Source organism: Oryctolagus cuniculus, chromosome 1 (assembly GCF_051225735.1).
Source record: "Oryctolagus cuniculus isolate XC-2025 breed Fujian yellow rabbit chromosome 1, ASM5122573v1, whole genome shotgun sequence".
In the NCBI taxonomy this organism is placed as follows: Eukaryota; Metazoa; Chordata; class Mammalia; order Lagomorpha; family Leporidae; genus Oryctolagus; species Oryctolagus cuniculus.
In genome coordinates, this window is record NC_142867.1 from 51833303 (window position 1) to 51855711 (window position 22409).

Sequence of the window (22409 nt, forward strand, 5' to 3'; positions counted from 1 at the left end):
TAGGCAACAGAGACTCCAGCCCAGAAAAAATAAATAAATAAAAATTCCCAAAGTGATGGGGAAGAAAAGTGCCAGGAAGACAGCTGGACAGGAGGGCCTGAGAGCAAAGATTCAGTTAGAAAAATGAAAGTGTCCAGGAGGAGTGTCTTCAAGGAGAAAAACTGGGACTGACAGATCACCTGATGTAACTGACCATTAGGAAAACTGCAGTGAAAGGAGGTTGGAAAGTGTCAGAAGAATGAACTGTAGTTAACAATTAAGCAAGTGTAAAATCAAGGCAATTATTAACTTTAGAAAAAGTGAAAGTAGGAAAAGAAATATAACTTTGATAGACACATGCAATAGTATTTGCATAGGCATAATAAACCTGAATAATGATTTAGCCAAAACTTGTAATGTTATTCTGTTGGGAGACTAGGAGAGAAGTAGCAGAGGAGAGGGAAGTTAAGAGAGCTTAATCCTCCTCTACCATAGAAAGAAGTCACTATACTATGTATAAAATGGAGCAACAATAGCACATTAGTTAGGAAAAACAGATCTATAAATGCTGAAAGAAACAGCTAAGAGAGTCTAAAATGATTATATTTGGGAAAGGGAACCTGCGTGAGTGTACAGGGCAAGGCATTATTGTTTTTTGCTATAAGCATTGTAGTTCATATGACTTTTTGTCAAAAAGCCTTTTGCATGTACTGATTTGAGAAACATTTGAAGTGAACACATATAGACACATACACAAGAAACTATTTACATTTGGCATATCTCTGAGGGGTGAGATTGGCAGAGAAAGGGTTGGTCCTGGCATTTTGTTTTTGTTTTTTGGTTGTGTTTTCGTTTTGTCTTTTTTTTTTTTTTTTTTTTTTTTTTGTGGAAAGCATCTATTTAGAATTAGCCAGCTGCACTCTGTAGAGATGATCCCCGTTTTGTTGGCAACATCCAAAGCATCATATTCCGGAGCCAGCAAGCACATGCTTCTCTCCGTCAGGCCTGATCAGGGTGTTGACCTTGGCCCCATCAATGTCATGCAGCTTTTTCATGGCCTGTTTGATCTGGTGCTTGTTGGCCTTGACATCCACAATGAGCACAGCGGGTTGCTGTCTTCCATCTTCCTCAAGATGGACGCAGTGACTTGAAGATGGCATAAAGGTCGAGAAGGCTTCTCCTAGGGAGCTCTTCTAAGGCTATGTGGGCTGCGGAAGGTGGGTAATGTGCAGACCTTTGTGTGTGTCGGTTCATTTATTTTCATCTACTTGAAAGACAAAGCAACACAGACAGAGAAGGTGAGAGAGAGAGAGAGAGAGAGAGAGAGAGAGAGAGAGAGATTGATTCTATCAGCTGGTTAACTCCTCAAACGCCCACAACAGTCAGGGCAGGGCCAGCCGGAAGCCAGAAGCCCAGAACTCCATCCAGGGCTCCCACGTGGGTGGCAGGGTCCATGCACTCTGCTGCCTCCCAGGACGCATTAGCAGGAAGCTGGATCAGAAGAGCAGCATCTGGGAGTCAGTCTGAAACTCGGACAGGAGATGCCGGAACCGTGAGCAGCGGCCTCGCCTGCAGCGTCACCACACCCACCCCAGGTGTCCATGACTGTGGTCATCCCTCATCGCTACTTTGCTTTGGCTTCAGGTTTGGGAGGAACAGGAGCTTCCTTCCTCACCTTAGGTGCCATCTTAAGGTGAAAAGCCTTAATTGACCATGTTATACCCTCTGCACTGTTTAAATTTTTTTTTTTACTGTAAACGGGTATTATTTTTATAATTACAGTAAGACGTAATAAAACCAATGTGCTGTCCTAATTTTCTGCCTCCTTAGGAACATTATCTCCAGGTTGTGGAGTCCTGCCTTCCCCACCAAGGAAGCTCTCATTATTACTAATCTCAAGCCCTATCTGTAGGTGTGTCCCCTTGAAGCTTGGAGGACAGAATTCAATGGCTCTGTGGGTTTCACGTTGTGGTTTCTTTTATCAATCAAGAGCCCCTCACAGTTTTGGCATCTTCCTATCTTCATGCCATCTTCAAAGGGTGGGAAGCCCTGGTTCTTCCCAACAGTTAGCTGCTCTTCTGCACCCCACAGAGCCTCCAACAGACCATGTGTTGCTTTTGCACAGTGTTTCTCTTTTGAGAAACAAACCCACATCCTACTTACCCTACTCCGGCTGCTTAGTCTTTTCTATCTTTGTACGCCCCCTGCCTAGCTCCTGGTATAGGTAGTTCCTGGAGCATAACATAGCAGAAACTGGGGCCAGGGTTGCATAGCAGGTAAAGCTGCCGCCTGCAACACCAGCATCCATATGGACACCGGTTCAAGTCCCAGCTGCTCCACTTCCGGTCCCGCTCCCTGCTAATGGACTGGAAAAGCGGTGGAAGATGATCCAAGTGCTTGGCCCCTGCACCCATGTGGGAGACCCAGATGAAGTTCCTGGCTCCTAGCTTCAGCCTGGCTCAACCCTGCCTGTTACAGCCATCTGGGGAATGAACCAGCAGATAGAAGTTCTCTCTCTCTCTGCCTCTTCCTCTGTGTGTGTGTCTGTGTGTGTGTGTAACTCTGACTTTCAAATAAGTAAATACATCTTTTTTTAAAAAAAGAATCATTTTTAACTGCAAGGATGTCCATTAAACATCACAAGTGAACATGCCAAAGGAGAAGCCATGTTGGCAAAATGCTCACTTACCCCATCCAAACATCTCAAACCCACCATGCACTGACTTCCTGTAATTGCATTTTTTAAAGTGTTTTTTTTTTTCAAAGAGAGAGAGAGAAAGTAGGCAGACATGTGTTGGTAAATGCTAACTATCTCTTATTCACATAGAGACACAGTAGAATCTTTGAGCCCAATATCCAGTGAAAGGAAGGAAAAAGCTAGACTTCTAAGCACTACCACACAGGGGCCTACCACCTGCCAGCTTCCAGCAATGTGGAAGGAACAGCTTTTCTTTTTCCCTACAGAGCACGGTGGTGTTGATTCCGTACAGTTTTTGTGGAGATAAGAAGGGACGAAAAGGAATTTGGAAGAGAAAGAGAGTTTTTTTTTCCCATTGTATTCTGTTTAAGGTATTTTTCTTGCCTGCATTAAGGTGAAAACCATGATGCAGAGAAAAGAGATCTCAAAAATAGGGAGATTGAACATAAGAGAGGAAAACAAAACTGTAATTGCTCCCAGGTACTGGAGAAAATTTAAAAGAAAAGAAAACAAAAAAGCTTGGACTCCATTGGTGTTTCCTTTTAGTCATCTCCTTCATCCTCCTCTCCTTCCTCTCCATCATCATTCCCATCTTCATCAATGTCTTCCAATCCTTCCTCTTCATCATCATCATCGTCTTCTCCATCCCCTTCCTCATCATCCATATCAGGAACCAAGTAGTGCTGCAACGGATTTGGCCAAATATCGTTTTGATGACCTCTCCCCACTCTTCTGCACCTGCAGCAGAATGGTCAGGAAGCTGGATACAGAAGCTCTCTGGGTCCTTGTGCTGCCTCTTCCTGCTGGCTTTGTTCTGCCTTTGACTTGAACGGTTCATCAAATCCTTTCCAGATTTCCATTTGATTTCAGTGGTCTTTGAAGATGGATCACCACTCTTTCAGATGACATTTTTTTGGAGAGAATTTTATTTTCAAAGTACAGATTTTCACCAAAGTAAAAATCTACGATTTAATATTTTCAAATTCTATCAAATTCTATCACTTCCACTCTGCAGATAAGGCAGCACCTCTTCACCCTCCTCCCCAAGTGGTGCAGATACTTGCTGATGGTTTGGGATTTTGGTGATAATTCTGACCTCTTCTGAAAAAGATGTTGGCATGGTTTGTTATATTTTTGTTTTAGTTTCAAAATCTCCTCCTGGGCTTGTTCATTTAGGCTGTCTATTTCATTTTGTACTTTATCAGTATGGTCAGTTGCTTCTTCTTATTTTTCTCCTTTCAACAAACCCTGAGAGGCCCAGGCCAGGCGTTGGTTTTGGCTTCTTCATTTGAAGCAGGAGCGAAGATGCGTGTTTGGAGGTCATGCTCCAAGGAAAATCCAAGAACCAGCACCAGAAAGGAAGTTTTCTAATTGTTCTAGGCAAGAAGTTAAATCCAGCACCTGTTACTCCATCTTGTCTACAACTGGAAGTCCTCTATTCCAATAACCTCATAAAAGTTCTCCAGGTAGTCTCTTTCACTGTTAAATTTAAAGATTTTTTTTTTAATTTATTTGAAAGACAAGAATTACAGAAAGAGGCAGAGACAGAAAGTGAGAGAGGTCTTCCATTTGCTGGTTCACTCCCCCACACTGTTATATTTAAAGCTAATTTGGCCGGCGCCGTGGCTCACTAGGCTAATCCTCCGCCTTGCGGCGCCGGCACACCGGGTTGTAGTCCCGGTCGGGGCGCCGGATTCTGTCCCAGTTGCCCCTCTTCCAGGCCAGCTCTCTGCTGTGGCCAGGGAGTGCAGTGGAGGATGGCCCAAGTGCTTGGGCCTGCACCCGTAAGGGAGACCAGGAGAAGCACCTGGCTCCTGGCTTCGGATCAGCGCAATGCGCCGGCCGCAGCACGCCGGCCATGGCAGCCATTGGAGGGTGAACTAACGGCAAAAGGAAGACCTTTCTCTCTCTTCTCTCTCTCTCTCTCACTGTCCACTCTGCCTGTCAAAAATAAAATAAAATAAATAAATAAATAAATAAATAAAAACTAATTCATTGGACTGATCTGGGAACACTAAGATAACAACTGTAAAAAGCACAACAGAGAGACTCCCATAATTTCTCTATAATATTAACTCTGAATAATGTTTTGTGTCTTTTATATTTCCTTCCATCTTCTCTCTATCTTTTGACTTTTGCATGGCTTTTTCATCAGTCCTCTGCCTACTTGATCTCTTTTTAGCCGTCAACACTAACCATTGTTAGTGTTTTTAGATTTTGTACACTGTTAGCTTCTAGGAGATACCTCCTTCCTGGTTTTAATCTAAGCCTTCCAATCTCTAAGAATGCTCTCTCATATAGCTTCCTTCACAAATTCCTCTTCCTCCATCTACCTTTAAATATTGACTTCTTCCCTGCTTCTCTTCTCATTATCTACGCCTTCCCTTAGTGATCTCATCACTTTCCCATGACTTCAGTTATCATCCATGTGCTTGTTACTCATGAATTTGTGTTTCCAAATTTCCTCAGTGCTCCAGAGCCGTATCACTAATTGCCTAAGGCAAATCTCTGCATCATGTGTGTTTCACATTTGATCCCCAATGGAACTATTATCCTCCCCAAAAACCTCAACTGTGCCATGGTTCCATCTCAAGGAATGGCACAATCTTGTACCTTCTCAAGCTAAACATGGAAGCCATACTCAGCTGTTCCTCCTTTCTTCTTCTTAATTCCCACATTTAGTGAGGGATCCTAATTCTTGACTAGTTAATTTCCTAAATCTTTCTTTGCTTCAAATCCATGCCTCAATTTCCCCACATTCCTGTTGTTCACACCTTCTTCATTTTTCTCTCACTTGGATGGACTATTGCGGTAGCCTACCGTTTAATCTCTGGATAAGCACTGGATGCATTGTGGCCTCTGCGAATCACCAACTAGATGATGTCCCTCTTTTCAAAAGCTCTAGTGGTTCCCCGTAACTTTTGGGATATACTCTGACTCCTGTAGCTTAGTAAATACATGGCTTTTTTTTTTTTTTTTTTAGATTTATTGCTTTATTTGAAAGGCAGAGTTACAGAGAGAAAGAAAAGGGGGAGAGAGAGAGAGAGAAAAAAAAAGAGAGAGAGAGAGATCTTCCATCTGCTGGTTCACCAAATGATTGCAAGAGCTGGGGCTGGGCCAGGCCAAAGCCAGCAGCCAGGAGCTTCATCCAGGTCTCCCACATGGGTGGAAGGGGCCTGGGCATTTGCACCATCTTCCCCTCCTTTCCCAGGCACATTAGCAGGGAGCTGGATTGGAAGACTCCAACAAACGCCCATATGGGATGTTGATATTGTAGGCAGTGGCTTAACCTGCTGTGCCTCTGCATGGGGCCCAAGCACAAGGCTCTTAATGGTCCTCCTCCAAGCTCCCTTTTCAGCCTTACTTCCTGCTCCCCCAACGTGTTTGCTCCCCAAATACAGAATCCCCTCTACTTTAGTGCATATTCTTCTTTGTGTCTGAAAAGCCCTTCTCCATTTTTGTTTGACAAATGCTTTGTCCCATTTCAATAGACAGCATAAATGTACATTTTTTTTCCAGTGAACTCTGTCCTGGAATCCCTTAAGAAATGTATCCCCTGTTTCCTCCCATGCCCTGGCAATTCTTTCAATCCAGTGAATACCACACTTGTCAAGGTGGGCTGTAACTATGTCTTAACATCTATTTCTCCTACTATAGTGAGATTTTAAAAAAATAGTGGCTGTCTTTCTTGCTCTTTTAAAAATCTTTTAGAGGGGCCGGTGCTGTGGCATAGCAGGTAAAGCTGCCGCCTGCAGTGCTGACATCTCATAAAGGCGCTGGTTCGGACATCTCATAAAGGCGCTGGTTCGGATCCCAGCTGCTCCACTTCTGATCCAAGTTCTTCCTAATGCACCAGAGAAAGCAACAGAAGATGGCCCAAGTCCTTGGGCCCCTGCACCCACGTGGGAGACTTGGATGAAGCTCCTGGCTCCTGGCTTTGGCCTGGCCCAGCCCAGGACCATTTTGGCCATTTGGGAAGTGAACAGTGGATAGAAGACCTCTTACTCTCTCTTTCTGCCTCTGCCTCTCCTTCTCCAGAGCTCTGACTTTCAAATAAATAAATGAATCTTTAAAAAAATAGAAAAAATATATTTATTTATTTTTATTTTATTTCAAAGTCAGAGAGAAGAGACAGGTGGAGAGAGATCCTCTGCCTGCTTGTTCACTCACCAAATGCCCTCAATGGCTGCAGCAAGGCCAAGCTGAAATCAGGAGTCCAAACTCCACCTGAATCTCCCACATGGGTGGTAGGGATCTAGATGCTGGGCCCCCATCTGTTGCCTCCCAGGATGCACACTAACAGGAGCTAGAATTGGAAGTGGAGCTAAGATTTGAACCCAGGCACTGAATATGGGATGTGAGTGTCCACAGTGGCATCTTAACTGCTGACCAAACACACATCCTCTTTTATTATTTTTTTATTTATGTGAGAGGTAAAGAGGCAGAGACTAAGAGATGCGCTCACACCGACTGACTGACAGATATTTCCCATCCACGGGTTCACTCCTCAAATACCCACAGAGGCTGGGACTGCACCGGGGCTGAAGGCAGAAGCCAGAACTTCAATCCAGGTCTCCCACACGAGTGGCAGGAACCTATTATCTTGGGCATCACTGCTTGCTTCCCAGAGTCAACCTGGCAGGAAGCTGGGGTCAGGAGTCAGAGCTGGGAATCAAACTTTGGTTCTGTGATATGGGATATGGAAATCTTATCCTCTAGGCTAAATATCTAACCTCTAGGCAAAATGTCTGCTCCCAGCTGTGGCTATCTTATTCCTCTATGTATTTATCTTTCTAAGATCGACACTTGGTTTCCTAACCCGAGGCCTCTGTGTAGACTTCAGTGAGCCCCATGAGTTCCGTGATACTTGTGGCAGGAGAAATTACATGTTTGGACAGTATTTTCCTGGGAAGCTCCCCTGTGGTCACCAGATTTTCAGAGGGGCCCTGCATCACAAATAGTTAAGTGTCCCTACTTTAGGAAAAAAATTTTGCCAAGTTGTTTTCAGAAACCTGATCCTCAGCTGGAGCCTACACTTCACAATGGGAACTGGACAACTTTCTGTTCTGCTGATATCTGTCATTCTTGATATAGGAGAGCTGGAGCGAGGGCAGGGGCGTGCAGCAGCTCTCTTGTGGATGGGAACATCCAAAAGACTGAATTCTCAAAGCCCAGGAATCTTCCGCCCTTCCACCCTCTGTCTCTGTCTCTCTGTCTCTCTCCCTCATTCCCGGCTTCCTTCTTCTCTCTCCCCTCCTTTCTCTTTCACACCCACGAGCACACACATACTAGAATGAATGCAAACTCACATGCACGCGCCTCTGCATGCACACAAATACACATGCACACTCATCTGCATGCATACAGGTAAACACACAATCCAGCCACATACCAATGTGCATTCTGAATCACACACGCCTTGCTCCTATGTGCTCCGCATGTACACACACACACACACACACACGCTCATGGGAAACTCACAGGACCTGGCTCCTGCTCCTCCCTCCCACACAGCGCCAGCACTGCCCCTGGCATCAGGCCCGCGGAGACAGCCGAGTGGAGCCATCTGTCACGCCGAGGTTCCTGAGCGCCGCCCATCCTGCCTGAGCTCAGCCGGTCGGCATGCCGAGCACGCAGCCTTGCTATTCTCTCCGGCTGAATCATGCTGAGTGAGCTGGCCCGGTTAGAGTTTATCAAATCGGAACAGAATTTTGGCAAAACAGATGACTTGTGAGCTTGGCATGTGTGGGCTTGGGAGGTGGAGACCTGTGGGGTGGGGGAAGGAGAAAGGGAGGGAATTGCTATTGGATATACTGGGAGCTGCCAGACACTAAGTTCAAGAAGCAGGGTGGCAGGGGAACTTAGGTGCAGGAAGTGAAGTTTAAAAAACAAAACAAAACAAAAAAAACCCTGATTCTGATTCCAGGGTTCTGCCAATTAGTAGCCATGTGACTTTGAACATGCTAATTTTACCTCTTAGAGCCTTGATTTAGGTTATAGAATCAAATCATCTAACTCAAAGGTTGGTAACGGGGCTGGCGCCATGGCGCAGTAGGTTAATCCTCTGCCTGTGGCGCCAGCATTCCATATGGGCACCGGTTCTAGTCCTGGCTGCTCCTCTTCTAATCTAGCTCTCTGCTGTGGCCTGGGAAGGCAGTAGAAGATTGCCCAAGTCCTTAGCCCCTGCGCCCGCATGGGAGACCAGGAAAAAGCACCTGGCTCCTGGCTTTGGATCGGCACAGCTCCAGCCATTGCGGCCATCTGGGGAGTGACCCAATGGGAAGAAGACCTTTCTCTCTGTCTCTCCCTCTGAGAAGGTACTTATCAATCAACATGTTGCCCTAGCATAATAAGTACTTAATCGATGGTAGCTTTGGTCAGAGAAGAAGCAAGGTCAAAGAGAACATGTAGACCAGCTAGCCCAGCCTAACCAGCCCTTCATCCACACCCCATCCTCACTGGCCACCAGCTTGGTACCTAAAGTGGCTTCCAGTCTTCACCTGCAAGCTGCACGCCCGTCTTGTGCTCCATCCACCACTTGTCCAGCTACCTGGCTAATGTTCCTCCCACTCCCCTCCTGACCCTGAAAATTGGCTGTCTTGATACCACTTTCAACCCTGCCCCGCCCTTCTGGTTGCTTCTGCCTCTGGTTGCTCCACCCACACAGCTCCCACCACCTATCTCATTACCTGGTTTGAGACAATAATGAAAATTATAGCAATACATGGAATTTACCATTCCCTTATTAGGTGCCAGACACTTGTAAACCAAATCTCAGTTAATCTTCACCATTTTATAAAGTAGATAGTAATATTATCTCCATTTTACAATGGAAGAAACGGAGGTATCCAAAGCTCAAGTAATTGTCCGTAATAAGACACCGATTCTAAGGACATGCTATCATCTCGTGTACTGCTAAGAGACACTGGCAGTATACCGTGTTTCAATGCTACGGTGCGTCCTGATGTCAGAAATGTTCAACAGCCGGGAGTGAGTGGTGAGGAGAGTAATTCACAGATCAGAGCCGTGCAGCGATTGTGTCGGAGCCAGGCTCTGCCCCCGGGAAGCCCATGTGACACAAGTGCCTCCACCACACTTTGCTGTCAGAGTCACAGGTACTGACCACCGTGTGGAGCGGACACTGTGAAGTTCTTCAGATGCACTGCTTCCTTCAGACCTCATCGACATCCCACGAGCTAGGGATTTTTCTCCACTTTGTTCTATGGATGAGGAAACAGGCTCAGAGAGGTGATATGATTTGTCCGAAAGAGCATCGTAAGCCATGGAACCACATTCAAAACCAGGCTTTCTGATTGCCAGTTCTTTACTCCTAAACATCCTCTGAGTCAGGTAGCTTCTCTCTGCCTAGGTGGTTTCCACAGCTTCCTCTGAAGGTCTCCACCGGCTTGCCTGGGAGGCTGTCCTCACGATTTCCAGCTCCAGTGCGTTTTGCTTGTGGAGGAAGAGTGGCGCAAGTCAGAACGCTGGCTTCTTTTGCAATTCCATCCTTGGTAGTAACCTCTGCACAGGACTTGCTTGCAGTGGACCTCACTCACCTACTCCTGGCACCTGACAAAATTCGTATGCTCTTCTTTGAGAGCATACATGTAGGGAATCTGCATAAGGCATTAGTGCATTGTTAGAATGTTTTTAGCTCTGCTGGCGCCGCGGCTCACTAGGCTAATCCTCTGCCTGTGGCGCCGACACCCTGGGGTTCTAGTCCCAGTCAGGGCACCGGATTCTATCCCAGTCACTCCTCTTCCAGGCCAGCTCTCTGCTGTGGCCTGGGAGGGCAGTGGAGGATGGCCCAAGTCCTTGGGCCCTGCACCCGCATGGGAGACCAGGAGAAGCACCTGGCTCCTGGCATCAGATCAGCGCGGTGCGCCGGCCGCAGCGGCCATTGTGGGGTGAACCAACGGCAAAGGAAGACCTTTCTCTCTGTCTCTCTGTCTCTCTCACTGTCCATTCTGCCTGTCAAAAAAAAAAAAAAAAATGTTTCTAGCTCTAGTCCCCAGCCACATTTCTGGCCTTGATAAACAAAAGTTCCCACTAAACTTGGAAAATCCCCCAGGATCTCCAACTCCCTACCTTTGTCCGTGCCTTTCCACAGATCTGTAAAGTGCTTTTATTGTCACCTATGATCCAGCCTACCCCAAAGACCTAGTTCATAGGCTTCCTTCTAGGAGGCGTTCCTGAAAAGCTGTCCTAGAAATGATCCATTTCTCCTATTTAATCTTTGACTGTAAACTCTTTAAAATTTATTTATTTATTTTATTTATTTTACCTTATTCGAAAGGCTGAGGGACAGAGAGACAGATGGATAGAGAGCACTCATATTCTGATTCCCTCCCCAGACATCCACAACACTCGGGGCTTGGATAGACTGAATCGAGGAGCTGGGAACTCAATCTGGGTCTCCCACATGGGTGGCAGGCACCCAAGTTCTCGAGTCATCACGTGCTGCCTCCCAGGGGGCGTGTTATCAGGAAGCTGGGTTGGAAACAGAGTAGCCTGGTCTCTGACTCCAATATGGGATGCGGATATCCCGAGCTGCGACCTTAATGGCTGTGCCAGATGCCTGCCCTGACTCTGAACTCTTATGACATGCATTGCTCATAGCTTTGTAATTGAGTTTCTGACGTGCAAGACTCCTCTGCAGAGGACTGAGTTGGCTTTTCTTCCTAACATCCCCTCCTGCATTTCGTAGCAGCAACTTGGTTTTTCTCTGGTTAGCCATCTTGCTGCTGCTGCTGCTGCTGCTTCTTCTTCTTTTTTTTTTTTTTTTTTTTTTTTTGACAGGCAGAGTGGACAGTGAGAGAGAGAGACAGAGAGAAAGGTCTTCCTTTGCTGTTGGTTCACCCTCCAATGGCTGCCATGGCTGGTGCGCTGGGGCTGGCGCACCGTGCTGATCCGATGGCAGGAGCCAGGTGCTTCTCCTGATCTCCCATGCGGGTGCAGGGCCCAAGTACTTGGGCCATCCTCCACTGCACTCCCGGGCCACAGCAGAGAGCTGGCCTGGAAGAGGGGCAACCGGGACAGAGTCCGGCGCCCCGACCGGGACTAGAACCCGGTGTGCCGGCGCCGCAAGGCAGAGGATTAGCCTAGTGAGCCGCGGTGCCGGCCCCATCTTGCTTCATTTTTACTTCATGTGTCTTGGGTGACCTCACCTCCCAAATCCAGAGGCAGGCATGTGACTTGGGCCTTTTTAGTTGCTATGATTGGCTCGTTGAAGGGCAGATGTTTCAGTAAAAAGCCTTGATCATTATACTAGGACTTCTTCTGGAACTATTGGAATAAGAAGCTCTGCTTTGCTGTGTTTGGATGTAGACACAGAGCTGCGAGGGGCTTTCTGAGGATGAAGCTACCCAGGAGTGAATTACAGAAAGAAACATCATCTTGAGGCTAACACAGTTGAGAGCCCATGGATCTTGGATTCCATTCTTCCTGAAGCTGGAAGTAATATGCTTGGACTACCCCTACTCACTTTTTTTTTTCCTTTTAAGCTAGTTTGAGTTGGGTTTCTGTAATGTGTAATTAAAAGATATGAACACATCCTCAATTTATTTTTGAACTTCAAGAAGGTGAAGACTTGATCTTTTTAAAATTTTTATTTATTTATACATTCATTCATTCATCTGAAAAGCTGAGTGAGAGAGAGAGAAAAAAAAAAAAAAACAAACAGAGAAATCTTCCATCCACTGGTTCATTCCCCAGATGATACAACAGCTGGGGCTGGGCCAGGCTGAAGCCAGGAGCCAAGAACTCTGCCACATGGGTGGCAGGGACTCAGACATTTAGGCCTGATATTTTCCCAGCACATTAGCAGGGAGCTCAATCAGAAGTGACGCAATCCGGTTTTGAACCACTGTTCTGATCTGGAATGCCAGCATCACAAGTGGTGGCTTCACTTGCTACGTCACAACACCATCCCCAAGGCTTGCTCTCTTTAACTTTCCGTCCTCTCAGGGCTTAACACAGCCCCTAGGAAGACAGAGGGTCCTCAAGAAGGGGTGGTGACTGACAGATGGATGCTCACGTCATTCAATCTCACTTTTCCTAAGCGCCTACAAAATGCTGAGCTGTGCTCAGGGATCACGAGGAGTCATTACACATGGTCCTTGGGAGGACTTTTTAATTTAGTAAAAGAAGAAGATATGAAAACAAGCACCTTATAATAACCTGAGCTGTAATAGAGATTTGAACACATTTTGGCGGGATCCCAAAGGGTTCGGGTGATGGGATTGGGAAGGCTTTTCAGAGGAGGTGACATCTGAGCTGAGTTCTTAAAGAACAATTACAAGTTTCTAGGTAGAGAAGTGGGGGAAAGTACCTCAAGGATAGGCTCTTGCAGGAAGACAGAACAAGATAATGTATAATTATAAAATTAATAAGAATATTGGGGCCGGCACTGTGGCGTAGCGGATAAAGCCGCTGCCTGCATTAATCTATGCATCCCGTATGGGTGCTGGTTTGAGTCCCGGCTGCTCCACTTCTGATCCAGCTCTCTGCTGTGGCCTGAGAAAGCAGTAGAAGATGGCCCAAGTCCTTGGGCCCCTGCACCCTGTGGGAGACCCGAAAGAAACTGGTAGCTCCTGGCTTCGGATCAGCACAGCTCTGGCTATTGCGGCCTACTGGGTGGGGAGTGGACCAGTGGATGGAAGACCGCCCCCCTCTCTGCCTCTCCTCTTCTCTCTGTGTAACTCTTTCAACTAAATAAATAAATCTTAAAAAAATTAAAAAAAGAATATTACCATTTCCTTTTCCTCTGATTTCCTCACATACACTTTTCTTCTCTTTTGTCTCACATGTCAACAGAACCAGTAAACAGCACAGGCTCTAAGCTCTAAAAGATTTTGGTTCTGGCAATTACTATCCATATGACCTTGAGCAAAGCCTCTCACATCTTAACAAATAAGTTCAATGGTTGCATCTGCCTCCTAAGATTGTTGAAGGGCCAGCATTGTGGCACAGTGGGTTAAGCCCCAACTCGGGATGCCGGCATTCCACAGCAGAGCATTGATTCGAGTCCTGGCTGCTCCACTTCCTATCCCAATTCCTGTTAATGCACATAGGAAGGTGCATTAATGCAACTAGGTGGAAGATGGCCCAAGTACCTGGCACCCTGCCACCCATGTGGGATACCAGGATGGAGTTCCTGGCTCCTGTCTTGGGCCTGGCCCAGATGTGACTGTTGCAGACATTTGAGGAGTAAACCAGCAGATGGATGAGCTCTCTCTCTCTGTCTCTCCCTCTCTCTCACTCTTTCTCTGTAACTCTGCCTTTCAAATAAGTAAGAGAAAATAAGAAAGAAAATTTTTTAAGAAAAAGGGTTTTGAAAACATTCCATGAAATCACAAGTATATAGCATGTGCCTGGCACAAAGCAGTTCTGAAGAAATGTTAGCTGCTATTATTTTTAGTGTCATACTTAAGCGCCTCTAAGCACAAAGGAACAGAAAACCTAACTCAAACTGGCATAAACAATAAGGAGATTCTTCATCTCACATAATGGGGAGTCTTGAAGTGGAGCAGGCCCTAGGAAAGGAATAATCAGGGCTCTGACTCTGTCTCTCTGCAGTTCTCCCAGCTCGGCCCCCTTCTGTATCAGCTCTGTCTGCAGGCTGGCTTCCCCCACTGTCCAGAGACGGTTGTGACACTGGGACCTTGCAACTGTGACAACATGCTTCCCTGCTCACACCCATCACAACAGAAAAAACAAATCTCCCTCAAACAGAAATATACAGCCCTTCCTCCAACCTGTTTAGGCCACCTTATGTTTTATGCCTGCTTCTATATCAATGACTGTGACTAGGAGGGTTCCCTGTGCTGACTGGCATCAGCCCAACTTCCAGAATGGGTCACTAGTAAGTAAGGTTGGGTTGTCATGATTGGCTTAGATGAATAGAAATATAACTGGGGATCCACTCCTAGCAGTAGCGATGAGGTCCAGCTTTCAACTAATCACATGTGTGCATCGTGGCAAGGTTAGAGGTACTATTAAGAGAAGGAAGGATTAACTGGATGTTGACTGACTAACCAACAGCATCCTCTGCGATTATAGCTACTTCATTGTTCGCATGCTGGCTCACATGGGTCTCTTTAAACATTTTTATTTATTTATTTATTTGAAAGGCAGAGTTACAGAGGCAGAGAGAGAGAAAGAGAGTTCTTCCATTCACTGATTCACTCCCCAAATGGCCTCAGTGGCTGGAGCTGGGCCGATCCAAAACCAGAAGCCCAGAGCTTCTTCCAGGTCTCCCACACAGGTACAGGGACCCAAGGACTCGGGCCATCTTCTACTGCTTTCCCAGGCCATAGCAGGGAGTTGGATCAGAAGTGGAGCAGTCGGGACTCAAACCAGCACCCATATGGGATGCCGGCACTGCAAGCAGTGGCTTTACCTGCTACGCCCCAGCACGGGCCCCTCCTTGACTTTCTAACATCCAAGTGCTGAGTAGGCTGCTCTCGGCAATTTTCCTTTCTTCCTACATGGTATTGATTATAATCTTTTTCTTCTCCCTTTTCACGATGACTACCTCTTATTCCCTGCTTGTAAAACATTAAATATTTTTGTTGAAATAAATCAGGAAAACTAAGTGGTCCCTACATCCTGTGATTTAAGACATGGAACCTCCTTTTTTTTTTTTTTTTTTTTGAAATGTACACTCATGTTTTTAGGTATGCGTTTGAGAAATGCTAGATATTTCTGAGTCTATCAATCCATGACTTACTGAATTTTATACTCTTTAAAGTCTTCTTTGGTATGAATACTTTTAAAAAATTTTTTTAAGAAAAAAACTCCTCTGCCTTTTCCCATACCATCACCACACTAAAATCTGTCTGCCTCTTATAAGGGACAAAGGATAGGGCCTTCTTTTCTTAGTTGATATATTCTAAGACTGAGGAATAATGCTTAAAAAAAAACACAACAGATAACATGTGTTGTCTAACACTTTTCAGTGAAATTTGCCCATGTTCTTTTGTTAATTATAAAATTAAAAATCAATGTGGGCTTCTACAGTACTACTTGTTTAAAGGAAAAAGTGAAACTCTCTCTACTTCTCTGAGTCCCCAGAGGTAACTACCATTAATGGATTGTGATATCTTCTTATTTTTTCTTTGCTTCCCTGCCACGCCACTAGAATTTCAGTTTCCCCTCCATGGTTCAAGTTGATGCCAGGAAGCAGTTTGCTAGGTGGGGATTCCATTTGTAACTTCCCTTGCACCCAGGTGTGGCTGTGTACACTGCTCTTGCCAGCAGAATGTGAGCAGAAATATGTATCATTTCTGGGCCAAAGCTTTCAGGAAGTGAGTATGACTCCTCCGCCCGTTCCCCTTCCTTCTGCCTGTGAAAGCCCTAGGGGAGGGCGCACCACAAGATGAAAGGACCCCGGCTCTTTGAGTCACGGAGGGAAAAGAGCTACCTGCCAAACAACCTTAAACCGAGTGTGAGTGAGAAATGAATAGGGATTCTATTTGAGCCTATATACGCTTGGGGATTTATTTGTTACAGCAGCTAGCAATACTTCAATCAATCCAGCCTATGGAGGGGCAGATGTTTGGCATAGCAGTTAAGGTCCCCACACCCTTTATCAAAGTAAACTAGGTTCAATTCCTGGCTCCAGCTCCTGATTGCAGCTTGCTGCCAATGCAGACCCTACGAGGCAGCAGGTGATGGCTCAGCTTGGGCACCTGCCACCCATGTGGGAGACCTAGATTGAGTTCCCAGCCCCTGGCTCTGGTCCTCCCAGCCTGGCCCTGGCCATTAAAACCAGCAGATGGGAGCTCTGACTTGGTCTCTCTGACTCTCAAATAAAAAAAATTTTTTTTAAAAAGTAAAAATATATAGCATGTACAAATACAAGTGAGTTATGTTACATTATATTCACCTACACAATCTGAGAGAGGCTCACATTACCCCATGATGCTACCTGGCTTTCAGCATCTCCAGAGAAGTCACCAACAGACAGACCCAAGGGGTAGAAGAACCATGGCTGGAAACTGGGTCTTGCGGCCCCAAAGCTGTGCTCTTTCCCGTGCCCCCTTTCCAAGTACGAAACTGGCCTCTGCCTGCCTCTCTAAGAACACTGCGTAGTAAGAAGGTGTTGTTTCTTGGACTTCCTGGGTGACTCAGAGCAGCTGCATTCCCCTGCGAGGCGGGGAGTAACCCCAGGTAGGCTCTGCCCACCCAGGACTCTGTGGCTTCCTGCCTTCTTCAGTTAAGAGTTTCTCAGACAAGGAGGAACCTTAAAAATGTGCACGTTTCCCGGAAGACATGGTTTATTCTGAGAAGGCCAGGCTGCAGAGGCTGACCAGAGCCAGACTGTGCGGGGCATGGTGAGCAACGGTAGAGACTAGAAGAGTCCAGAACTAAACGCCCCCTTCTCCTGCCTGACATCAACACCCACCAGGCCTCAGGGTTCTGAAGCAGGAAGCTTATGTCTCCCAAGGGGGTTCCATGTCCCAGATGCCCCTAGAAAGTGAGCCGTAGAGCCAGATGGTCTCAGCTGTCACAGGCTTCCAGGAAACCTCAACAGTTCTAAGAAGCTCCACCTCCTGCTTCACACCTGGAGCCTGGGTTCTTGGTGGGGAAAGGCTGGGGGTCTTCACCTACAGCTCCCCCTCCTCCTCCATGGGGACCCCCTCACCTTGGGGATCTCCCTAAGTGCGCAGCTGCTCATACAAGCAGTGTGGCAGCAGGAGGGGGCAGGGCAGGCAGTCTCTCAGCTCTAGATTCTGGGATCTCCCACTTCCCTGGAGCACCCTCCACACCCACTCCTCTTAGCTCAGCAGCCTTCCGTCACCTCCTGAGCTGCAGCTGGGCCCAGAGGTGAGCTAAAGCAACTGCTAACCCAAAAAGCATCTCATTGTGATGATGAAATAAAGCAAATCAGTGTTTCCCAGCGTGGAAACAGCATTGATGGGACATAAAATGATTTAAGATTCCATACAATCACCAGCATTAAATAGTCTTAAGTTGGCCCTTTTTCATCCCTTGTCAATCTTTTTTGATTACATTAAGAGAATCACTCTTTATGACTATTATCTGTCAATAAACTATAAGACTATATTTTAAAAACCAACGATGAATGTCTCTGTGCTTTGCTGGAAGGTATTTAACCACTTCTTTAATGCCAGTAAAACCCATCAGGAATACAAAAGAAAGATAAATAAATAAATAGTATTAGAAATAAAGGTACAATCATAACAAACATTTTCTAACATAATGTAATCTTTTTCAAAAAAAGACATCCTTTACAGAAGAAACACGATTTTACTCACCTAGAAACAAATGTAATAAACATGTGTGGTTGGTCTTTGTCAAGAAAATTATAGCACATTGATGAAAACCGTAAGATGAAACCTAAACAGATGTAGAGATATAGTATGGAGAAGAAGACTCAATATTAAAAGGGTGTAATTTCTCCCAAATTATTCTTGAAATTTAATGCAATCCCTATCAATATTCTGACAGGGGTGTGTGTGTGTGTGCATGAGAGAGAGAGAGGGAATGTGAAATTTTTCTAGATGATTCTAAACTTGATTTGGAAGAGCAACGAAGGCTGCTACATACAGTGTGATAAGGAAAGAACACTCTGAGGGATGCTGGGTGAGGAGGGAAGCACGTCCAGGCAGCAGCTGGCCTGGAATGTTCCAGGACCACGGAGGGGTCAGTGCAGCTGGAGGGCACTGAATGAGTGGCAGAAATGAGGTCAGAGAAGGAGCCAAGGGCCTGGTTATGCAGGGCCTGGCAGGGTACGGTACAAGCTCTGAAATTAACTCCGCAGTGAGGAGAGTGACTCAATCTGAGTTAAACATCTTAAAGATTTTGGAAGGGTTGAAAATATGAAGTAAACATGCTTTAGGTAGAATAGAAGTGCCGTAAAAGGGGCAAATGAATGACTGGAATTTTGGGAGTTCTGCGTTAAGTAATTCCTTAGGTCACAGATTTGGTCTTTCTAATTCAGCTCAGCAAACAGAACGGGAAAGGAATCTTAGCTCTTGGAGCCAACACTGACAAACGTGCAGGAGGGGCCGGCCAAGCCCAAGCTTTCTTCCTGCCACTCCAGCTCATGGCTGATGTCCCAGGAAATCTCCCCCGTGCCTGGGCCTCCACTCCAGTCCCCCAGGGAGCTGATCCAAAGAGCAGCTGACCAGCTCCTAAATAACATCACTAACCTCAAAATGAATGAAGCCTAGAGAAGGCGAGAGCTGCAAGGGACTCCACAGGGAATAATAAAATAATACATTATAATTAAACCAGCAGATCCGTAAGCGAAATCATCCTGTTAGAAAAACCATTCATTCAGTCAACAAATATTAATCAAGCATGCCACACCTGCCAGCACTATGATTAACAAAATCAGCCTAGGGGCTGCCCTCCCACAGCCTCTATTCTAATGTGGGGAGGAGACAATAAGCAAATAATGAAGTTGTTATTATTATAAGATACTTAGTGTCTCGGAGGAAACTGACAGGTCATGTGACAGAGCAGAGGTCGGCAAACTACACTGGTGAGCAGGTCAAGTCTGGCCTCCTGCTTTTTTGTAACTAAGGTTTTATTGGAAAACACCCATATTTTATGTATTGTTTATCCTTGCTTTCACGCTATAATGGCAGGTTTGAGTATTTGTAATGGAAACCTATGGCCTTCAAGTTCTAAAAGATGTATACCTGGCCATTTACAGAAAAAGTTTGCCTACTGCTGTTATAGGAGATCGTGGGGGACAAGAAGTCCCAACAAACCAATAAAAGCAAAGTCAAAATGTATGTTCACTGTGAAGACAATTGTGCAAAGCTGTATGTAAGGATGTGCAGAATACGTAGCTGATACTGGATGCAGAATGGGTGATTTTGTTTTCCTCTTTCAGTACTGCCATTAGTACTGAATCATTACATTTATTAAAAATCTAGATAAAGTTATTTTTAAACATTTATTTACTTGAAAAGCAGAGTGGCAGAGAGAGATAGAGAGAGAAAGAGAGAGAGATTGATTCCATCTGTTTCTTCATTTCCCAAATGAAATGGCCGTAACAGCCAGATCTGGGCTAGGCTGAAGCCAACAGCCAGGAACTCCATCCTGGTCTCGCATATGGGTGGCAGGGACCCAAGTTCTTGGAACATCTTTCACTACTTTTCCAGGTGCATTAGCAGGAAGCTGTGTGGAAGCAGAGTATCTGGGACTCCAACCAGGGCTCTGATATGAGATGCCAGCGCCACAGGAGGCAGCTGAATTCGCTGCACCACAACTCTGGCCCCTGTGGTTGAATCTTCGGGCTGTTAGGAAGAGAGTTATTCAGCTTATTTCAAGTAATGTGAGTGTATGGTAAGCAGGAGAGAGCATGATAGAGACTGAGTTGCACAGGAAGGCACACATTACTGGGTCCAAGGAGAGGACTCCTGCGATGCGGCTGGGCCATCTGATCTGGAAGGTTTCCCTGGACCTTCACCACACGGAGCTGTCAGTGTGGCTCAATTCCTGGCTGGGCGGGCCCATCTACGCGTGTCTACTTCTTTCTTTTAATGCTGGTTCCACCCATCACTTCTCCTTCCTCGTATTTTCCATCTCCTTACAACTTTCACTTGTCATTAGCTCATTCGTTTGCCTACTTCCTTCTAAATCTTAACCCTTGAGTGAACGCTTCCGCTGCTAAATATCTCCTTCTCTCAGCGTTTCTCTTAAAAAAACAAAGTGAAAAAAAATGTGGGTACCTCAGTTTCCCTTTTTGTAGTATTCCATATTGTAGGTCACTGTCCCGCCTATGAACTTGTCACACTTGGGCTCAGATTGTCACACCCATCTGTCCAGTCAGTTGTGGCCAAAAGGAGATGGACTCACATGGGAAAACAGGGCTCCCCTTGGCTGCCTCCAGAGGGAACAATAAGCAGAGAATTTTCCCTTAGGAGGGAGGGAGAGGGGAGATTAACAGTCAAGTTAATTGACATGTTGACTACCACCCTGTAATGTCTGCCCTGGCTGGGACCATCTCTAGGTGCCCAAATCAGTGATTCTGTGATTAGCCCATGAGGGCTTGGCCCCTGGAGGACCTGGGTCTGTGACCTCAAATGAACTGTTTCTGGCCGGAAGTTCCCAGATGGCCATGATTGCTTGGTTTGGGCAAACCCATTCTTCTCTCCTTACCCCCTAAACTTCCCCTAGCCCTTCCCCAATTTAGAGACAGCAGCAAGAGAGAAAGAAGCACAATGCCTTCCGCATGTGGGTCTCAGGCCCACAGAACAGAGCAGTCCCTTGGGAGGAAGCCTGTGGCAGAGTTGCTGGAGAATTTCTGATTTTCTGCTTTGGGCCTTGGTAATTCAGGGATGATGTGGTTGCAGCCTGAAGGGATAATTTTGCAATTTCACCCCTGACAGCATTGGCTCTGGCTCTGATGTTTGGGCCACCTCTGGTTTAGAGATGAATTAAAGAAAGAGCTGCTGCCTCCCAAATTTGGCAAAACCAAGAATGGGCGGCGGCTGCGCAGGCCCTGGGAATCTCCTGGGCAGGAGGAGCAGGCTCCACTCAGCTGTTTCCATTCCCCACACACTTTTCCCAGTGGCTCTGAATGCCTGAAATTAGTCAGTAGACCTTCCTTTCACCTGGAGGCTTTGGTCTCAATTAAAATGCAACTCCCTAGGCTGCCCGAGACCATACTCAAAGCTGGCATCAGTCCCTGGGCTTTCCGGAAGACTGAGTTTCACATACTTTCCTCTTATTGGATGTGGAAAGGGAGGCCCAACTGTGTGTGTGTGTATGTGTGTGTGTGTTGGGGGTAGCTGTGGGAGGTGGGATTGAAGGAAGAAATGTGTTCGGGATTGGGCCTGCAGGGGACATTGTGGCATAGTGAGTTAGAACACCATTTGGGATGCCTGTGTCCCATATTGGAATGCTGGTTCCAGTTCCAGCCACTCTATTTCTGATCCAGCTCCCTGCTAATGTGCTTGAGTGGTAGTGAATGATGGCCCAAGTGCTTGGACCCCTGCCACTGATGTCCAGCTGCCCTGCTTCTGATCCAGCTTCCTACTAATGCACTTGGGAAGGCAGCAGATGATGGTGCAAGTGGTTGGGCCCCTGCCTCCTGCCTGGGAGAGCTGCATAGTTTCTGGCTCTTTCTGTCGGTCTGGCCTAGCCCTCTCTTGCAGTCACTTTATGAGTGAACCAACAGATGGAAGATCTCTCTCTGTCTCTCGCTGTGTGTCTCTCCTCTCTGTTACTCTGCCATTTAAATACATAAAATACAATCTTTAAAATAGGGAAAAAGGAGGAAGGGAGGGAGAATCCTTCCTATTCATTAACTCTAGCCTCCTCCCCATAAAGCCCCACTCCTGTCTGCGCTACACTGACCCCTGACGTTGCTGCCTCTTGGACCTAGCTGTCCTCTGCTGGTTACTGATGCCGCTATCATTTGGCCCCAGGTAGGAGGTCAATATTCTCTCCTTGGCGTCCATGGACGAAGTTTAGACAATCCCTTCCCTTCAATGTTCCATATCTCAGCAGAGACCAGCTGATAATGTTTACGGGAAGTGATTGATGACTGTGGCGTAAACAAATAGCAGGTGATGCCTTCCATTGACTGCACAGACTCAGCTCCTTGCTCAGGACCCATCCTGGTCCGTCTCCTGCTGGGTTCTGGGCCTGGCTCCACACAGCAGGAGTCAATACTTATCACCGGCCAGCGCCGCGGCTCACAAGGCTAATCCTCCACCTGCGGCGCTGGCACCCCAGGTTCTAGTCC

The 22409-nt window shown here is 46.4% G+C and overlaps 1 pseudogene across 1 annotated transcript; it reads right to left on the reverse strand.

The window, feature by feature from the left end:
- Positions 1–842: 842 nt before the first annotated feature.
- On the reverse strand, positions 843–22122 carry LOC100356686 (protein SET-like; annotated as a pseudogene). The gene is made up of 2 exons (XR_016214203.1): positions 22019–22122; positions 843–3959 (listed from the first exon to the last, which is right to left on the reverse strand). The product of XR_016214203.1 is annotated as a protein SET-like (transcript).
- Between the last annotated feature and the right edge of the window lie 287 nt (positions 22123–22409).